Raw genomic sequence first — 19141 nt, 5'->3', positions numbered from 1 at the left:
CAAGCTCCACAGACTACAAATTTCTATAAAGAAAAAAGCTAAAGCAGGGAAGTACTCACAGGGCAAGAGGCTTCAAGTCTCACTCTAATGGGTCAATCAAACTAAACCACCACCAATAAAAAGCAACAGCTGGCATAGTAACCTTGCAGGGTTATCAGATATCTCTGGCATTAAAAGCACAGATGCCATTTGCTTTAATAAACTACAAACTCGTTATTTTCATGCCTAGATTTGTCTTGCACAAGTAGGGCATCTGGGCCTTTTACTTGCTATTTCACCACTCCCTTCTGTCTGCTGGAGCACATCTCACTGCAGTCTGGCAGACAAGCTCTGCTGAGCCTTGCTGCGAAGGTTTTGCAGGTTATCCCTGTCAGAGCATCCTTTCTCTATAGCCTTCAGGAAAGGCACGCTGCTAGTGCTTTCTTGACTCCAGCTCAGCACCCTCCGTATTAGCCTACAACACCATCAAAGACGGATTTAAGCTAAGATGTCCAAGTGAAGTAGAGAAGCTGAAGGTGCATGCTCTGTTTGCTTGGTTTTGGGTGGTGACCCTTAGCAAAGGAACTGCACAGACAGCGTGAGTTGTGCTGGCTGTATTACCAGGCCAGAGGGTAATAAACAAGTGGTGCACAAGAAATAGAGCTCAACCTGATTAAGAGCTGCCCTGTGAACTATTAGAACTTGCTTGGGATTTTCTTTTCCAATTCAAGAGATTAAAAATCATTCCAGATCCTTTCAAATCAAGGATCACAGAGTGATTTACACTCAGCTGCTTGACTTATCTGGCAAGACATTTCACAGACCTGGCAGAAGTTGAGCTTCATCCAAGAAACCAGACACTCGGTTACACGTATCAACGAGTATCAGTATCAGAGCATTTCCCTTCCTGCAATTCAGATTTACTTTCACTGCAGGAACACTGATGGGCACTCGAAACGGACAAGGAGTCACACAGCTACTTCTCAGAGTGAAGAACTATTACTGAACTTCTACCTGTGTCACCTGGAGCTAACAAGGATATTCTCTGAAAAATATTCATGACACAAAGATGGAGGGAAAGGAATTTCTCAGGGCTTCACGGGGAGAGTGAGACCACACTATGGGATAGGAATAACAGTGGTGAAAACCAGACAGCTGCCAGTAAAGGCTGGTTATCAGGAAAGGGCAGTTATACCCAGAAGAAGTGACCACTTCAAAGAAAAAGCCCGGTGAAGTTGTATTTAGATGGTATATCTGATTTCTTTCATCCTGCCCATCGTTATTCATCTTCATCATCTGTTCCTTTATTTTCCACCTGATGAAGTTACCTGAATCAAAACTGATAGCTCATTTTACATTAATAATCACTGCCTTTAGCCTATTAATTCTGATCTTCTAAATCTTTATTTCTGTTCAAATACTGAAATCTGTGGTGTACTTCCCCAAATTTCAATCTGCACCTATTAGGACACAAAATTAAGATTGTCACCAGCAATCTAACAACCTCAATTCACCTGTTGGCATTTGCTGAGGGGAACCAGGTTTTACAAGAGGCACTGCAAGGCCTCACCTAATCCCAACTCGCAGGAACAGGGCAGTGCGGCTCCAGAGCAGCAGAGCTGTGGTGAAGCAGCACACCATCCCTTTCTGGAAGGGCTTCTGACCATCACTGAACTCGGATATAAATATCAAACTAAACTGCATAACTGTCCCATTAAATACCACTGTTCTTACGCAGATTTCTAGACATATCACCTGTTGTTACGAAAAAGTATGTTTAACGTGAAAATGAACCCGTGCACCAGGAACCAAACGTGAAAGAAAAAAGTTGCGATAGTAATGCAAATTGAACACAGCGGACAGCAGCACGCCTTGGGAAAAAGAGGAAGCATAAAGCTTGTCCTCAGGTCAGTCTGAAGCTGGTGTCAACAACACGATCGGAGCACCTTGAAAACCAGTGGGTGCGTGCCCAGACCAGCCATAAGGCTGTCTGTTCCCCAGGTCTCCCCCATCAGCCCCACTAAATGTTCCACAGCACACGCTACCATTTCTGTGAGATTTGCACCTCTGTTTTACAAGATCTCTGCTTTGCCAGGCCTGTTCATGGGTCCCTCTCCTCCCCAGGATGCTGCCGTGCCAGCAGGCGCCCTGGAAGGCCTCACACACCACACCTCCCCTGCCAGCAGCCTTCTGCCAACCTCCCACACACTCGGCCTGTGCAGAGGTGTCATACTGGGCACGGGAACAGCTGGCCAGTTTGAGAACTCAATATTTTAAAGTCTTTTGTCTGCTCTTTATAGCTCTCTGGACTGGATCGGCAGTACAAGGAGAATGGCTTACAATGCCACTGCCCGTTCCACCATTTGCTGTGATTCAACACTTGTAAAACCTGCTACCTACAGTTACCCTGGAATTCCCACCCACCACTATAAGGCATTATAAGGCTGTCTAGGGGCTAGATCTAACCAGAAATATAGAGTGCAGCTCAGAGCCTCGCAACACCACTGTGCCACCCTATGCCAGACGTCCAAATCTCTACAAAGTGAGCAGGGGACATCAGGCACAATGAAGAAAAGGGAAAAATCCCACAAGCAAAAAGACATCCAAGCTGACAAGAAGCTAGGAAGAATGTTTTACATCCCACCTCTCCTTGGGACTTCAGCACCTTGAGCCAGAATTGCAGAAGCACCTCCCTCCCTTCCCTTTGACTTGTAGCCTGTAAACATCCCTTAGAAGCAGCTACCCAGGTGGATTGCTCTCTATCTGAAATACACTAAGAAGGAAAGGTGGATCTTGAGCTCCCGCACACAACAGTTCAGGAGATGGGAGACCAGTTCAAATTATGCCTCAAAGGATTCAGACCAACATCTGCACAAAGCCTACAGAAAGCACCTAACTCTCAAGAGGACAAGGAGCAATCTAAAAGCCATTAAAAAGCAGTTTCAGCCTCCTTGCTCGGGGTGAGCATCTTCAAGTACTGGGCTGGAGCTGACCTTGTGCTTGTGTTTTCAGTATGAGATACTATGAATAGAGAAATAAATTTTCTGCACAGCTTCAAGCCATTGTTCATAGAGGTCAGCAATGTGCATGTAAATACCTGTAGAGCAAGCAAACAAACCTGACACGACAGCATGCCATCCTCCAGTTCTATTAAAAAAGAAGAAACCACAGAGACTGCCACTGCATTATGTGGAGTCCAAATGAGGCATACGGACAGCAGGAAGTCTAGTAGAGACATCACGTCTTGCTCTCAAATTTATGCGTAAAAATCTTTGAGTTTGGCTAAGCTAAGCTGGGTCAAAGCCACACGTCAAGAGGAAGACTTCAGGAATTTGCAAGCTTCACATTAAGGATGAGGGGAAAATGACGGAGTACAGACATCAGTCATTCAGACCTCTCCAAACTACAGTACTGGACTTTGGAGAGACAGAATATGAGTTATTTATCCTTAAGTCCTGTACAGAGCCTCTTCCTAGGCTCTTGCTCCTGGAGACTGGAAAGGCCTGACTTTTCTCCACATTAGCACTGGCGAAGGAAAAAGAGGCCTGCACAGCGTGACTCATCTATTCCGCTGCCTTCAGTGCTTACAACATTACTGCCCTGTACAAACGAAGCCAGACAAAAGATTCACACAAGATAAACACGATATTAATCTCCTTTGGACCAACATACCTTTCTAGAAGTACCTTTTCAATCTTTAAGGCTAGATGTAGCTGCAGATGGCCATGACAGACATGCTGCATTGTGGAGCTGTTTTAGCCTTGGGCAGATAAGTTACATGAGTCAATACAATTCAGAAATGCTCCACTAAATTTAATTCAACTTGGGTAAGTGTTAAGAGTTTAAAATATTTCTTTTAACTGTATCACTTGTAAGCAAACTTATAACACTTACATTGGTTTCACAGGTCACTATTAAACCATCGTATCTGAAAAGCCTGCTGTGAGTCACTGACAAGTTCTGTCAACAATGTCTGAACATTAATTTTAAAGTGACTTTCAGTGCTAGAAAACGAACGTCAGTGTCTTTGCTTCAGTGAACTTGCCAGCACCCACGATCAGCGTAGCCCTGAAGGGAAGGTGCAGTCGCAGCAGTCTGGTAGCAGAGCATTTTGTGCTAGAAATCACACTTCGAAAACCAACTTAAGCAGACTACTGAAAAAAGTCAATGCAAATGATAAACATTTACCTTCCCCCCCAAACGCAATTTTTATGCTCATGTCATCACTATTAGCAGAGCAGCGTGTGAAGGTACAGGCAGCATGCCACCACTGTCACGGGGAATATGTGCATATACACCCAGTCTCCCTCATTGTCAAAATGAGCAGGTTGCTGACACTGACATTATTTTGGAAGCTTTCTTTTTTTTTTTTTTTTAATTTTATGTCTGAGCTCTAGAAATCCAGACAGCACACATGGACCAGAATGTTACTTTTTTTAGTGGTTTTCTTCAAGGATGCTGCATGGGATTTGACTCATTTATGCAAATTAAATAACTTGATGATACTCCTTCAACAGAAGCTCTAGACGGATATCTAAGCAATCTGCAAAACACAGCAAGTTTTCTAGGACCGACTTTTGCCTTCACTATTAAACAAGCATCTCATTTGTGGGGAGCTAAGTCTTACCTGCATTTCATGTAAGTTTTCACTTTTATCCTTTTTTCCCATTAATTCTGATTGCATAGTAGAAGGCCTAACATTTTTGTCCAAAACCCACCAGCGCAATCCCCTCCTTATCCGTATTTTAACTGTGAACTACAAGGGCCATTGTTTGAACATTGAAGTTATCTACTCTGCACGGTTAGGGTAAATTGGCATTAAGGATCTGGATTTCTGTCCCTACAAAACAGGTCAGCAAACAGAAGTACCAGGCAATAGACTTTGCAGTTCTGTTTTTCTCTAGCTTAGCTTCTCATTTTGCAAAAATCTGTTCATTTTTTGAAATGGTCAGTTGTAAACAGCAAAACAAAGAGGAGATTTCAAAGCCTGAAAGGTTTATTGCAATCATCTAGCCAAGTTATGTAAGTGCACGGGCCATTGAATTTTAGCCATTAACTCCTAGAGCAAGCCCATAACTTCTGTTTCAGCTCAAACACATTAACTTTTCCTTAAAAACTGGAAGCTGTTTACCACTAAGTGATTACTTCTCCAGCAATACCTTAAACTAATCTCCTGCCTGCTTCCATTTTTTTTAAAGTAAAAATGAATTGAAGTAGAAAGGCATATTAAACAATAAATTGGAAATGGATTTAGACAGATTGCTGTAAATAAGCCCCTTCTGTTGTCTACCATGCTGTTACTTAACATGCCACCAAAGGAATCGATCAGCGTTTAAACACCAAACACAAAAATGGAATTTTAATCTTTTCTGTAATCACTATTTAGTGTGCCAGGCTCCAGACAGAATATGAGAAGAGTGGATGCAGATGTAAGCCAAGAGCTTTATATGCAAGAAGAAAAAAGATTTGTTGAAGTGCATACAGCTAATCATAATGCTGTATGGATTTCAAACCCTGTTCAAACATTTATTCTGTTGAGTTTTCTTTTATTTTTTATTTTTTACACCAAGTAGCTATAATGAGACTCAAGGAACTACGATCTTCAGATGCTATTAAAAGGATGGCAGTTTCACCCTAAGTCTCTCCATTTATCCTAGCAAATCAGCAAGGATATCTTGCATTTATACCTTACCAAATGCTGAAGATGACAAAATGATCCAGATAAACAACAGGGAAAGGGAGGGCAAGTAGAAACCATTCTTTCATTTATTAAAGGAAGTTTTAGCCTGAGGCAGAGGTAGGTAACGTACCTGTGTGCTAACTTGAGCTAGGTCAAAAATATTGAGCAGAAATTCACTGCAAGAGTTCAGTTTTGATTATAACTCCATAAGCACTCCAGGCGGCCACTAGATATTTTAAACCAGCAACTGACAGCATACACACACACAAAAAGGTGGGATTTCCTCCTGTATTGTTAATAGAAATTGAGCTTCTAAAGGCCAGAAGGAAGAGCATTTCACTTCCCAGACAGCTGTGCCTAAACTACACAAGGAAAAAAGGGGACATGGTTCAGAGGTTCCTCTCTTTGCTGCTGACACCACCAGCCCAAAAATTCTCTGCAGCACTCTGAACATTTCACAGTGCTAAGACGCTATCATTTCAAAATCTATTCGCTGGCACAAGCTGCAGAGCTGGCAAGTTGCAATTATGAAGGGCCCAGCGTGCAGACTGCTCCATCATTCTGGAGGACACAGTGCAAGACTCAAGAGCACGCACTTTGTGTGCAGCCTGTCATGAGCCGTGCCCCAGCAAAACAGAAGAAAAACACGTAACCTCACCACCGTGCCGCACCAGCTTCTCTCCAGTCTTCCAAATCCTGAAAGACAAACAATTTTGGAAGGAAAGAAAGCCTACGTTTTAATTATTGTGGGACCATCCACACGAAACGTTGGTAACCCTCTCATAAATGAAGTTTTATTGCACCATGGAGAAATTTTATTTTTCTTAATGAAATTTGATTATTCACGTGTTGAACAAATAGGTACAGCACCCATGCAGTGCAAACAGCCTCCATCCTTGGTACTAGCGTGGAAATAGCTGAGATTTTCAGATCTAAAAAAAAAAAATAAAGTATCTGCAACATCAGTTGGAGGCACTCTTCCTGGGTCAGGAAGCCAAGCATAACCTCGGTCAGTCGCAGCTCCTCACTTACTGGAACAGGAGATAGCGTACTACTAGAAAAAGGAAGCTGCTAAAAGCTTGTCCTGCATCCTACCCAAGTGTTTTCAAAAGGTTAGTTTTTGAAGCTATTTCAGTCCATCAAAAATTTAAAAGCTACATTAATATAATCCATATCTACGGCATTTCAGGAACTGTTAAAAGGCAAGGCAGAACTAAATGGCAGCACATCATGCGGAAAGATTAAGTGCTTTCAAAGACAAAAAAGTCAAGCACATCTTCACAGCTATGTTGTGACTCATATCCAAGCAACAAGTTTGAATCAGATCTAGAGGTTCCCTGCAGAATGCCAAGATCCTGCAATTTGGCCATCGTGCTCTTCTCTCCCACCAGAAACACCGCTAAAATTGAAATCCATATGTTCGGATTTGCACTGTTCTTTGACACAGTCACACTTCAGGGTATGGAGATAACTTGCCTGGCTCCTTCGGGAAGTAGAGCCAGAACTGCTGCCCGTACTCCTGGGCAGTCCTTATCCTGTGTCAGCTAATTAAACCACAGCCGAACCTGAACCAGCTGAATGAATCAGTGCTCCGGGACAGAGCAGAGCCTTCTCTGCAGAATACCCGGGGACAGTTGGTAGCTGTTTGCAGAGCTATTAAAGAAATAATTTCAGGATTCTTTCAAGAGGCCATGAATGCTGTAACTTGGTGGACAAGACGGCCTACTGCTTAAGCATTACCCAATTATAGCTAACACAGTACTTTTTAATGCAGAAAGCTTTTTGGATCAAGTGCTAGGGCAGTACGTTGTTGAATCAAAACTTTCCCCCTTTTTACATTCCCTCATTTAAGTTTTATTCGACCTCAATTGCTGAAAAGCCCTTAGCACAAAGGAATGTTTATCTGCAGAAACATCCTGGTTTATCAGCTGATTAAAATCTAAAGACATCAGCTGAGGACAGTGATATGACATCCAGCTTAGTCATCTCTCTCTACCAAATACTTTACACTTTGTTCTTCACTTACCTTTAGAAATAATATTAGTTTTGCAGTGTTTGCTGTTCTAAACCTATTGTTTGATTAATTCAATCCAAGCCTCTAAATGCACAATGCCTTCTCAAAGTCAGTGCAAACAGCGAATTCTTCCCCAGGTTTTAGAGCACACCTGATAGTGCAGCACAGTTTCAGGCTCAAGATTTCTTTCAGCTGTCAAAAACCCAGCTGAAACATTTTTAGACTTTAGAACGGGACTCATAGCTGTTGTGGGCAAATTAAAGCACTCGTCTTTTCCGTTCACTTAAACATTTAAAGCCCCTGATATCAGCAGAAATGCTGGATTTCCCACGTAGTAGCATGTCTAAGGGTTCTGCTCAAAGTCGTGGAGTAAACTGCGGGCATTTAGTTGCATCAGAAACCTCCTCATTTTCCCCCTCAAGCGACAGGCACAGGTTCACTGACCTTGCTTTAACATACAGCAACACGTTACAAGTTTCCCAAACAAGAGTTTGCTCCCTGGGCTATCCTCCTGTGGAGACTGGAAGCACAATGTTAGTCACACTGCCTGAGGTACTACTACCATGATGTGCTTTGACAGCGAATACGCAAGGTATGAGGACTTATCTAAGTCATCTCTGAACTGCCATTCAAAACAAGATTACAGCCTTCCCATCTCTCTTCTCCTTCCCTTTCTGCTGTAAATGCTTTCTGGAATCTCTGACTTACAGACTATGCTGCATAACCAGAAACACTTGACTAATCTGCATTATTCTTTAATAAAAACGCTGGATATACGACCTGTTAATTCCATCATTTCCATGAATTCCCTGTACTCAAAGTACAAACTCCCAATCACATTAGAGGAACGTTAGGCCAGTCTAAGATTGCTCAGATGAACACAACTTCCAAGTATTTTGAAAATTAGCAGAAAACCATACCATATATCATACTAGCAGAAATTCAGAAATCTCATGGCTGATATTACAAAGAACGTAGTGTACCATCCTCAGCATCAATACTACACAAGTGAGATTTACAGTACGCGGACAGCAAATACAAAATTACAAGTAAGCTAGGTACTGCAAGTAGTTGGACCTGGTAAGTACGTGACTGCAAATTTTACTTTGTTCAGTTTACAAAAAAATACATTTGTGACTGGAAAGGTGGAAGAGCTACCACAATTTGCAAATTTCATTAAATGGAATGGTCCCAAACAGACTTTGGGAAATCCTAGTGTAACTGTTGAAAACATTGAGACGGCTGCTAAAGATCCAACAAACTGAAGTGAGAACAGGACAAAAATCTATCCAGCTTGACAAATGAATCCATTAGAGAAATCTATCTAGATGTCCAGAGAGAGGTCTAAGTATTTTCCTTCAGGCTGATAAACCAAGATAAAACCATGCTGCACAGATCTCAATTTTGAGACTTTCCAATGTGCAAACTGTGCTACTAGGATGCCTCACATTTTGTGATAAAGACAGCCACTAGTAAGACAAGAGACTGCACTATAAACATGTTTTCTTAGTAGGAGGAACTAGGCAGTTTGAAAGCTTGCCGACTGTGATAGTTCAAAAAAAAAAAACAACACACAAAACAGAAGTGATCTGGATTTTACCTGGAAAAATACACAGAGCATTGCTGCTCCCCTAGCAAGCAGCATATGAAGCTTAGAAATTGCTTTTCCCTTTAAAAATTTTGAAAGATACTATAAAGAAGTCTGTATTTTAGCTTTTTTTTTTTTTTTTTTTTTTTTTTAAATTGAGGCTTTATCCATCACTCAGAGTCACACAAAATGATAGAAGTATCTCCTATCAGGAACGTGCGGGGAGGCACGATGCAACCAGGAATGACAACAACATCTGCCAGCAAGTCAGACTCAGCACTGGGGGATGTCAAGCAGCCACCAACCACACTCACCTGCCAGCACAGGAGAGGATCCCCAGACACTGCCAGCTCACCCTCCTCAGCAGGTCCCAGCTGCAGTCTAACAACAAACTGTCACTGGAAATGCAGACGGGTGACACAGGACCTCCCGAGCTTTTCCTGCTACAGACACCTGCGGAATAAAGTCCCAGGCCCAAAGGACTCTATGAAGAACCTAAGACATCAAAAGGCTTGCAGGTATTTTCAGAGATTGCTTTTTCACATTACCATCTGCTACTAGTAACTTGCTAATGTAATACTTACACATCACTGGAATGAAGTGATTCTAACCAACTCCAATAAAGCAAGGAGAACTGCACACATTTGTTTTATTTTCCACACTCCTCAGTCAGTAACTTCAGTGCTGACTCTACTTTCCTGCCTTCCAGTTACTGCTCAGCCAACAGTACCTGTCACAACCACTGTGACAGCTGTGGTTTAGAAAAAGCCTCGGTTTTAACTGAATGTGTTTATCACTATTACTTCAGGTGGTGCCTAACCAGGTTTTGCTCCCTAGTTCGTGCATCTAGCATCAGGCTCAAAGCGGCATTTTATTAGTAGCACTGCAGTAAAACCCCATTTTGCTGTTGTTTAGAACAGAATAGCGCTATTTTCCTTTTAGATATTTCAAGAATTTTAAAGGAAAATTTTCTACCAGCTTCCTGGCAGACTTGATGCTTCTTGACAGCGTTATGCTAAACTGAAAACATCAGCACTAAAAGGCAACATTTTACACGCCTCTTCTTCCCAACGAGTTATTTAACTGCTGGTTCAAACAACAGGCACACTGCAATAGCAAATGCACAGATCGATGCCAAAATTAATCACGCTCCTCTCACCATCAGACTTCCTGCTATTACATTTGTTACTCAAAAAATATTTGAGCCATCCTCAAGCATCCAGTTTCCCCGTTTACGCTGTCAGTTCCTCTGATATACTCGTGTATTGTTTGCATTGCCAAGTTCTCCCTGAGCAGAAGGCAGTAAATAGAGTCGCTGCCCTTGATGGCAAGGAGTCCTGCTGGGTGCTGCAGAGAGGAGAGGCTGGCCAGCAGCTGTAGGAGACTTGTAGTCAGAGCATTCCTGTAAACAGCTTTCTCTTTCAAAAAGCACGAGCCACTCCTGGAGATCAGGCAAAAGCTGCATTATCCCACTTGGGACAAAAGGTAGAGCTAACTTAACTAAAATTAGCTAATTTCTGTCTTCAAACACCTTCTAGAAAACCAAGCCATCAGTGATGGGTTACAAAGACTTGCAAGAGTCTGAGCCTGGTTAAGGTAAAATAGGAAAAAAGAAATTGAATCTGGTAAGATAAATTGGTTGGGTCTGGGAAGAAGGCTGTTGACAGTCTGGGGTCAACTCCGAGTTGCATCCAACTGCCTGTGTAAAACAGATAAGATTCCCAGTAAATGGAAAAGCACAAGCACAGCTTGGGCATTAAGGAAAAGAGGGGCTGGGGATGCAAAAACTATGTACAAGTGCAGGTGACAAATCACTTTTGGATTTCACCTAAAGAGTGACAAACAAGTACTATCTATAGCAGTGTCAGGATAAAAACTAAAACATGCAGCTTCTTCTGGGACAGGTTACAACTCTGTGAGAGAAGACATCACTCCACTGAGCAATGCAAACGTGAGTAGGCAGCAGCCTTGTTACTCTTGATATCCAAATTGCAATTTACTCAAATTTAATCAAGACCTACATGTTTTGATGCTAACATACAGGTCGTGTCAAAATTAGATTTTGCAGAACCTTTCTAGACTCTGTGGAATTACCTATCGATCTCAGTAAGGGGATAAGAAGCATGTTTAAGTCTGCTGATGTTGCCAGCAAAGTGGAGAACAGGATTAGAATCCTCAAGTGGTCCTGACATAACCGAAGACCACATCAAAAAAATTGGGATACCATTCAAAGGGTAAACAAAAAGGCATTAACTAAACAAATGCAAGATATGAATCACTTATTATGCTGTTCAGCAGCTGTTTGATCATTTTATCATGGGTGATGACAGATCACTGACTCTACGATTCCTTCCTGCTGTTCAAGAAAAAATTCATCCTGAGATATTTACAGAAACATCATACACAGAAGCATGTAAAATTATGGGTGCTGACTAGGGCAGAGACGACTGGGTAGACAGGAAGGGTAAGCATTACAGAAAGTCCTCTCGCTTTTCTAGACTGCAGCAAGAAATGGAAAAACATGAGATTAAAAGCACACCACAGCTGGAATTGTGGCAGAGGCTTTTCAATCACATGAGAAATTAATGTGTCCCATCGTAGGCCAAAAGCTAGACTTTGAGGAGTCTCATTTTACCACAAGGGTCTTAAGGGAGATCTCACACGGTGAAAACACCCAGCTCTGGTAACCTTCACTGACCGGCTTCTGGAAGCTTAAAATAAGCAAGGGCTACAGCACTTGGACAATCTCATGAGCATCCAGCAGGAATCACACTAAAATGTACCACAATGCTTTCCATTTCCTAGATCTACTCTAGCTTCTACAGCACAGAACTGTATTCCAAAGAAACTGAATTATTTGGAGCATTTACTGTCCTTCAGTATCATTACAACAGCACAGGAGTTAGCCCTATAATAAAATCTAAATTCTCTTCTCTACAGCACACAGCCTGACCTCGCTGTAATGAAGCTCCATGGGACTGAGAAAAATTGTTGGATAGGATGGCATTCTCTGCAATGGAGATTTTGTAGCTTGTTGTGCTAGAATAAAGTAGCCAATCTGACTTGAACACATTATACCTAGTTTTTTTATGAGTCTCGCTTCATACTGAAAGAATACTGTTTAAGCGTGGACAAAAAAATCAATAAAGAAATAAAACACGTTTGTACATAAGATACTGAAGAGAATGGCCTACATAAACTCCTCACATTTGCTTACGTGTTTGTTCTACCAAGTCTTATTATACAGGCAAAAAAGTTTGTTCTGCTGGGACTGTTTTAAATAGGGAAGGCTATTAGCAGGTCTTGTCGAGGTGCATCTGAACAATTCACTGTATGCACCATCTCTCGTGTCCTCCTAAGATTTATGGTGTAACATCTCAAGGCAAAAACAGTACTGGTAAAACAGTGCTACTGCACAGCTTACGTGAAGTGCACAGAAACATGGCGCTCTTTTACCTGTCTGGAAGAATTTTAAAGGTAAACAATTTTTTTTAGAGCCTTCTTTCAGTGAGAGCAAGGAGTGAGGCATATCCTTTATCCTGGATTTTGGGTGTTTCCAGAACAGTTGTTCCGAGCAGTATTCAGGTGATGCTTGGAGTGGTGACCTTGCTGAATGTGTATTGTTTAGTTTTTATTTCTCCTCCCTAAGATCAGTCAGAAATCAGAATGAAAGCTTGTGCTGTTTGCTCTGCTGCAAAAAAAAAACAAAAAAAACCAAACACCCAGAGAACAAACACCCCCAGTCTTGCAGCAGGCAGAGGACAGGAACATGGTCCCTCTGGAATAGCACCCTGCTCACTGTACAGGCAATGTTGCCTTCCTCCTCCTCCTCCTCTTCAGTGCAGGAGGAGGAAAGGAACCTCAGCACACACAGGACAAACCTGCCAGCACGCTGCTAGCGCTTCGCCTGGTGATGCAGAGTGGTTTCTTACACCACACTGAAGGATGCGCCCAGTTCAAAGACCCTGGGATATATAAACAGTACGAGCTCTTCAATCCCTGCTACTGGTGACCAGATGTTTCTTTTATATGGCACTGTCACTGTACAGACGGGGATAACTCTACAGAAGTGTTATCGTTAGAGCCATTCAGAACGATACGGATGATGCAAGGAGTTCCACTGCCTTTGAAGAATAACGTCCTGCAGAAAAGCGATGGCAAAATCATGGGTGTAACATGCAGCATTTAAAAAAAGGTTTTCAGACCAGTGTTTGCAATGCTGCCCACATTTTTATTTTCCTCTCCCTGTAAAAGCAGAGATATTTTGAAAACAGAGCGCTCCAAGTCTTCAGCACCATTTGCAATGGAGGTACGCAGAGAGAGCCACCTCCACTTTGAAGTCTGACAGGACACTTGCATCTAGCATTAAGCAGACTTCCTAAATTCTGTGCCACAGTTGATTGCAATAGAACCAAAGTATTTTAGAAAATGTTCATCTATTTTAATATAGTGGTTTTCAAATGTTTTGTAAGACGTGTATCCGCTGAGTGGGGAGTAAAGCAGGCTGAGCAAACCGGGACTGACGAGATGCAGTCAGTGATAATGAACTGCTCTTATTACCATAAGAGACCAAAGTTCAAAACTCGATCTGTGTCATAAGTGAAGAATCAATCTGATTAATTTTGCCAATAACCGTTCTTTGGAAACGTTTTTCATCACTGCTCAAGGAAAAGCCCTGACCTGATGAATAAGTGCATTCACCGGAGCAGCTCCGGTCAGCCGACTCTCTCCAAGACCTATTGGCCCTTCAGACCGATCTCCTGACCACAAAAAGCTTTTACAGAGCTTCCTTTTGTTCACTTCACAGACACTTTCTGCAAAGTCTCTTAAAAAAGAACAACTACAAAAATACCGACAGCACTAGAGCACTACTATATAATAATTCAAGACTAATATCATGGGAATACAGGTTTCTTCCCTGCAAATCAGAAGAGTTTTCTGTTCAAGAATGAGTTTGAAGGAACCATACCACATATACAGACGTAACACAGCTCATTACAAGTTCTTTTCAAGTGACAAACAAGGCTTGAACACTGCAACATTTTAAAACCTTTTGGCATAAGTGAATCGGCTAAAAAGTTCGGAGTGACTTTGCTTGGGAGGTGGACATCCCTACATGCTCCGCCTGACCTCACTAATAATCATTCAAGCTTCAAATCTGCTACTAAAGCCTCCGTTGTAAGCAATTATTTGCCTCTGTGCAAAAAAATGTTAATTTCATGCTCTGTAAACACATCTCCTTGCGAAAGACCAGCCCGCCTATAAAGATTGCTTTTGACAGCCTGATGACCATCTTCTGCAGCAAGTGACTGAAACACCTTTTGGTGAGCAGGAACATCTGTTCTCTCCTCCCGAAAGGAGAGGACACGCCAACATGACATGTTTACAGGTGAGCCACATATAATGACCTTTATAGAAGGGAGCAGGAGAGTTTAGGCACTTACTTAGAGCAGAGCAACTTGACATCGTAAAATTAAAGACGACAACAACTGCTTTCGAGTGGCTATAGCATGTCATAACATTTCATCAGCTAACCTATCACGGAAAACATTTGTCTATGCAGTGCTTCTCCTGCGGAAAGGATGCAGAGAAGAAATTGGCTGGGGGTAAGAAAGATGACTTTATAAGTAGCAGTGGAACTGCAAGGGAAAGGGTGGTTGTCAAGCTTCAGCAAAAAAAAATAAGCACCACACTTTACCAACACCAGTAACACGATGTTGGCAGATTATTTGGACCATTGCACCAAAATCAGCCACACCTACACAAGCGAGCCAGAAGCAGACACTGCCCATGAGATCAGGGAACATTATGCTGTATTGCAAGCTTTCCCCCCCCCCCCCCCCCCCCCAGTATGGATCTGAATCCCAAACTAAATCCACTAAATACATACAATTTTAATTTTGGATGTAAGCATGTGTAAGATTGCTGGGAGACAAGATAAATATTTTAAGGCAATATAAAAAAGCAACTGTCTTCTGAAAATGCTGCATGTAAAAGTTACCACCTTTGCTAGAAAGGCGAGAATCATAAATATGCCAGGCATCTAATGCTAGGGAACAACTCAACTTTGAATAATTTTATGCTATTAAGAGATACACATTGAATACAGACTCAGATCGTTTCATAATTCATATCTAACATTAAAAGTCAGCCTCAGTACGGCAGAGCAAGTTGCCAGAGTGGTCTTTCAAATGCATCTGAATTCCCTTCAACATGCATACAGAGCAAGGAAACACTTTCACCTCTCTCAAAGCTTTCACTTCTCTCAGTGTTGCTTCGCAGATGCCCTCAACTAGACCCATTTTCTCATGCCTCGTGTTATAAAACACTCCAGGGGCCACACATAAGTGAACTAGCTCTTTTTACTTCTAAGAACATTTCTTGAAACTTGAAGTAACAAGCAAGGAGACTTCAAAATTTAAAGTCTCAAGATGACATTTCCAGACTAGGAAATATTTATGTATTCCCACGAGTTTACCACTGTGCAAAAAAGCAACACAGGTTCACCATCCCAAAAAGCATAAACCAGAGCAGTCGGCTAATATGAACCCTAAAAAGCTCACATAGATAGCAATGTTTCAATAATCTCATTTCCGACAGCAGCTCAGAAGCAGCCTCCATAGGACTAGATTCTCACAAATGATGTTAGGAAGACGAAGGACCATAACACATGCTATAAGAGATGAGACGTCAATCTTACAAAAACTAATAAGATTCTTAATACACAGTTTGGTGAAATTACTTTCCAATTCATAAAACAAGCAAAAATCAAGGCAGCTGTTTTCAAATAAAACTAGCCTTAGACTGATAAATCCTGACACCTTTTTTTCCATGGCCTGAGGTAAACCCTTGCAGCGTCTTTGAGCAGGTGGGAGCGGACTCGTTGCTTTACACAGCACCACAAGAGAGTTTTCACTGAGTTTCATTGCTATTTTATACCCATCTTTTTCAGGAGCAAGCTCATTTAAAAAGCCTTTTCCCTGTTTTGACTGCAGCTCATCTCCCCGATCTAATTTACAGCGGGTCCCCGTACAGAGCTGCACCAGCACAACAGAGTGGGAAGCGAAAAGAAAAGCGAGGGCAGACCACAGGATCGCCTCCATCACTGCAACAACGTGCCTCAAAACCCCACGTAACACATGCTCTTGGGTTACTGTATTGCTAGTAGTCTGTAGGAGACTATATTAAGGTAACTCATTTGCCATTCTTGATATCACCACCACTAGCAACCTCAAATTCACACTTTCATACTCCCTCATGTAGGAACATATACCAGTCTCCAGCTTCCCCTGACTTTCAGGCTTAGGGACCTGAAGGGGTCTGCAATCTTGCAAAGCAGAAAACTGCTCGTGTGAAAAAGGGAAACCTCAGTGCCAGCCTTAAAGGAATCGATAAATGCTTACTGGGAGGTGGGAAATTCAGCACATTCTTGGCTGCTCAGTACACCTAGTTTTAACACGCCTAGGCAACTTTAACTGGTTGCAGCAATTTGAACCACCCTCCCTATATAAAACTTCAAACAGACACTTGCTTTAGTTTTCAGAACTGCATCAAGCCCATGCTAACGTTTTAATCTCAGTAACAAAGATCCCAATTAACCCTGACTCCACAACACCACTATTCTATTTAAATAATCTTTACAAGCTTCAGAAAAATCACTGCCCCCCAAAAACCAAACCAAACCCCACAAACCAAAATGGAGAATGCTTATAGTTGAAGGCCTTCATCAGCAAGGAGCATTCCGACTGTCTGGAATAACTTATGCAGCAGCTCTCATTAGAGTTGGCTAAACATTTTATCCAAGAAGGAAAGTATGAAGAAACTATAGTACATGGTGGTGGTGATGTGGGAAAAATCAAATACTTCTATTTCCACAGTTCTCTTAAATGCATTTTCAAAAAGCAGCATTGATTTCAGACAAGCCAAGATATTCCAGTTAGACCACAGGGACAAGAAACCACGCCAAATTCCTTAAAATCAAATAGAAGCCAACTTACTGCTAGTTTCCATTAGAGGTGGGATCATATTCTTTTCCTTAAGATGCAAGCCAGAATTCATAGCTACTACAGATTTCAAAGTATTGATATGTTCCGAGCGCTGCTTGAAAATACTTTGTTTTTAATTGAGTATTCCGTTTTTAATTGATGCTTCTGAAAATGAACTGTGACTTGTCTTTCAATCAGAAATGCAGACCTTTATAAAACGCAGGCCCTTCAAATGATGGCCCACATGTCAAAAGGGTAACGAAGTTATCTGCCAGCAAAGCCACCTTTGCTTTGGGCCAAACACAGTATCCCTAAATCGATAATCACAGCTACTCGAAGAGGCAAATCACAGAAGCTTGCAGAAGCTGACAGCAGGAAAACCTTAATTACCTCGACAGAGAGCTGACAGTCCTCCTAGCATGTGGTGGCCCTCCTTATGCAAGGGAGGGTGAAAGTCTCGGTGAAGAGGAGCCTGGCCGAAGGACTGCCAAGTGAGGTACGGGTGAAGAAAAACAACACAGGAGGAAGAAGAAAGTAGCATGGCAAAGACTTCTGGCTCCATGCACAATACAGAGGGGACCTCCAGAGCAGCTCTGTAGCTGAGGGGCACACGCAGCTATCACTGAGATTTTCTGATGAAGTCAAGGGAAGAAACCAGAACGAGCTCTGCAGACAGCAGAAGCATCCTGCATGACTGGGGGAAAAACTTCTTTGTGGTTCAGATGAGCAACCACTAATAAAGATATGTGATATGAATGGTAACCGTTAGTTTAAACTTTCCCAATTATACTTTGTAAGATATGAAAATATGCCCAGCTAAGCACATGCAACCAGCACCTCTACAGAAAGTCACAGTCAGCAGAATTCCCCCCTCGCTCCCATACCGACCGAGCATTTGGTATATATCATTTTCCAGAGTTACTACATGACTGGGAAGCATCAAAACCCAAAAGTTTGGCTGTTTCATTTATTACAGCCCACCAATACAAAGAACCATTTTATGCTCCTATACAAACAGAATCAAAACAAGAAACCTTCTCTTTGCCAGGCACCAGCGAGAGCCTTTGTTCAGCTGCACAAGAATTCAGTGTAACCAGTTCATACCTAAAAATCAGTGTGCAGCAGTGAATGCTCGCCATCTCAAAGTATGGAGAGATTTGCTAGGAGGATTATATCTAAGCAGTTTTAAACACTAATGTGAAGTAGCAAAATCCAAATCATTAGACCTGCATTTGCTCGATTCGGCTCCCCAGTGCAGGGCAGCGTGCCATGTTCCTCCCAGCAAGCAGCCAGGTCCCTGCTCAAGTAGTTACCCACTGACGCTTGCCACCTCTAATCTTCTCTTGGAATTGTTCCCCAGTGCCAGGCAGACTCTAGGGATTTCAGCGAGCACAAGCTGGCTTACATTTAAACTGGTCCAAAGCCGGAGGAATGATCTTTAGGGGTAACAGACGGGCACGGAGGCTCCCTTTGGTTACCCTGCAGGGTATAAATCAGATGCATCATTAACCTTTAAATGGAAAGGTATGTATCTTGTTCTGAAACATCTTTTACCCATAAAGACTTTGCACAAGAAGTTAGTGATAACATTTAAACAATTCCTATTTCCCTTTCAAATCCTCTAGAAAGATTTCAAAGAATTAGGACCACCGTTACTTAAAGAACTGCTAGCATATAAGCAATTAAATCTATGTCAAATGTATTGCTTGTTTGGAACTTCACTGCCTAGAGGGATATTTCTGCTACCTAGTTTGAGCAATTAACCTTTAGGCACTCAGCCTGTCCTCTAACACTGCCTCCTTTCTCAGTTTCTCCATTGACCAGACTAAGAACTCAGAGTGATAAATACCGGATCACTTTTTAATGAGGTGTCCATAGCAAAGCATAGGTATTTC

General features: G+C 42.1%; 1 protein-coding gene across 3 annotated transcripts in view; it reads right to left on the bottom strand.

Moving 5' to 3' along the window:
- GALNT10 (polypeptide N-acetylgalactosaminyltransferase 10) overlaps positions 1-19141 on the bottom strand; it is an 87705-nt gene that overhangs the window by 46579 nt on the left and 21985 nt on the right. Inside the window, exon 1 of one of the 3 annotated variants that reach the window (XM_080555834.1) lies at positions 9576-11272. The exons of the other annotated variants lie outside the window; for them this stretch is intronic. The gene's annotated coding sequence lies outside the window, so the exon portion shown is untranslated. Of the gene's footprint in view, positions 1-9575; positions 11273-19141 lie in introns of those variants that run through there. 3 annotated transcript variants of the gene reach the window in all.

This window comes from Anser brachyrhynchus, assembly GCF_964034855.1.
Source record: "Anser brachyrhynchus genome assembly, chromosome: 14".
Classification (NCBI taxonomy): domain Eukaryota; kingdom Metazoa; phylum Chordata; class Aves; order Anseriformes; family Anatidae; genus Anser; species Anser brachyrhynchus.
This window is presented reverse-complemented; position numbering and strand designations above follow the sequence as displayed.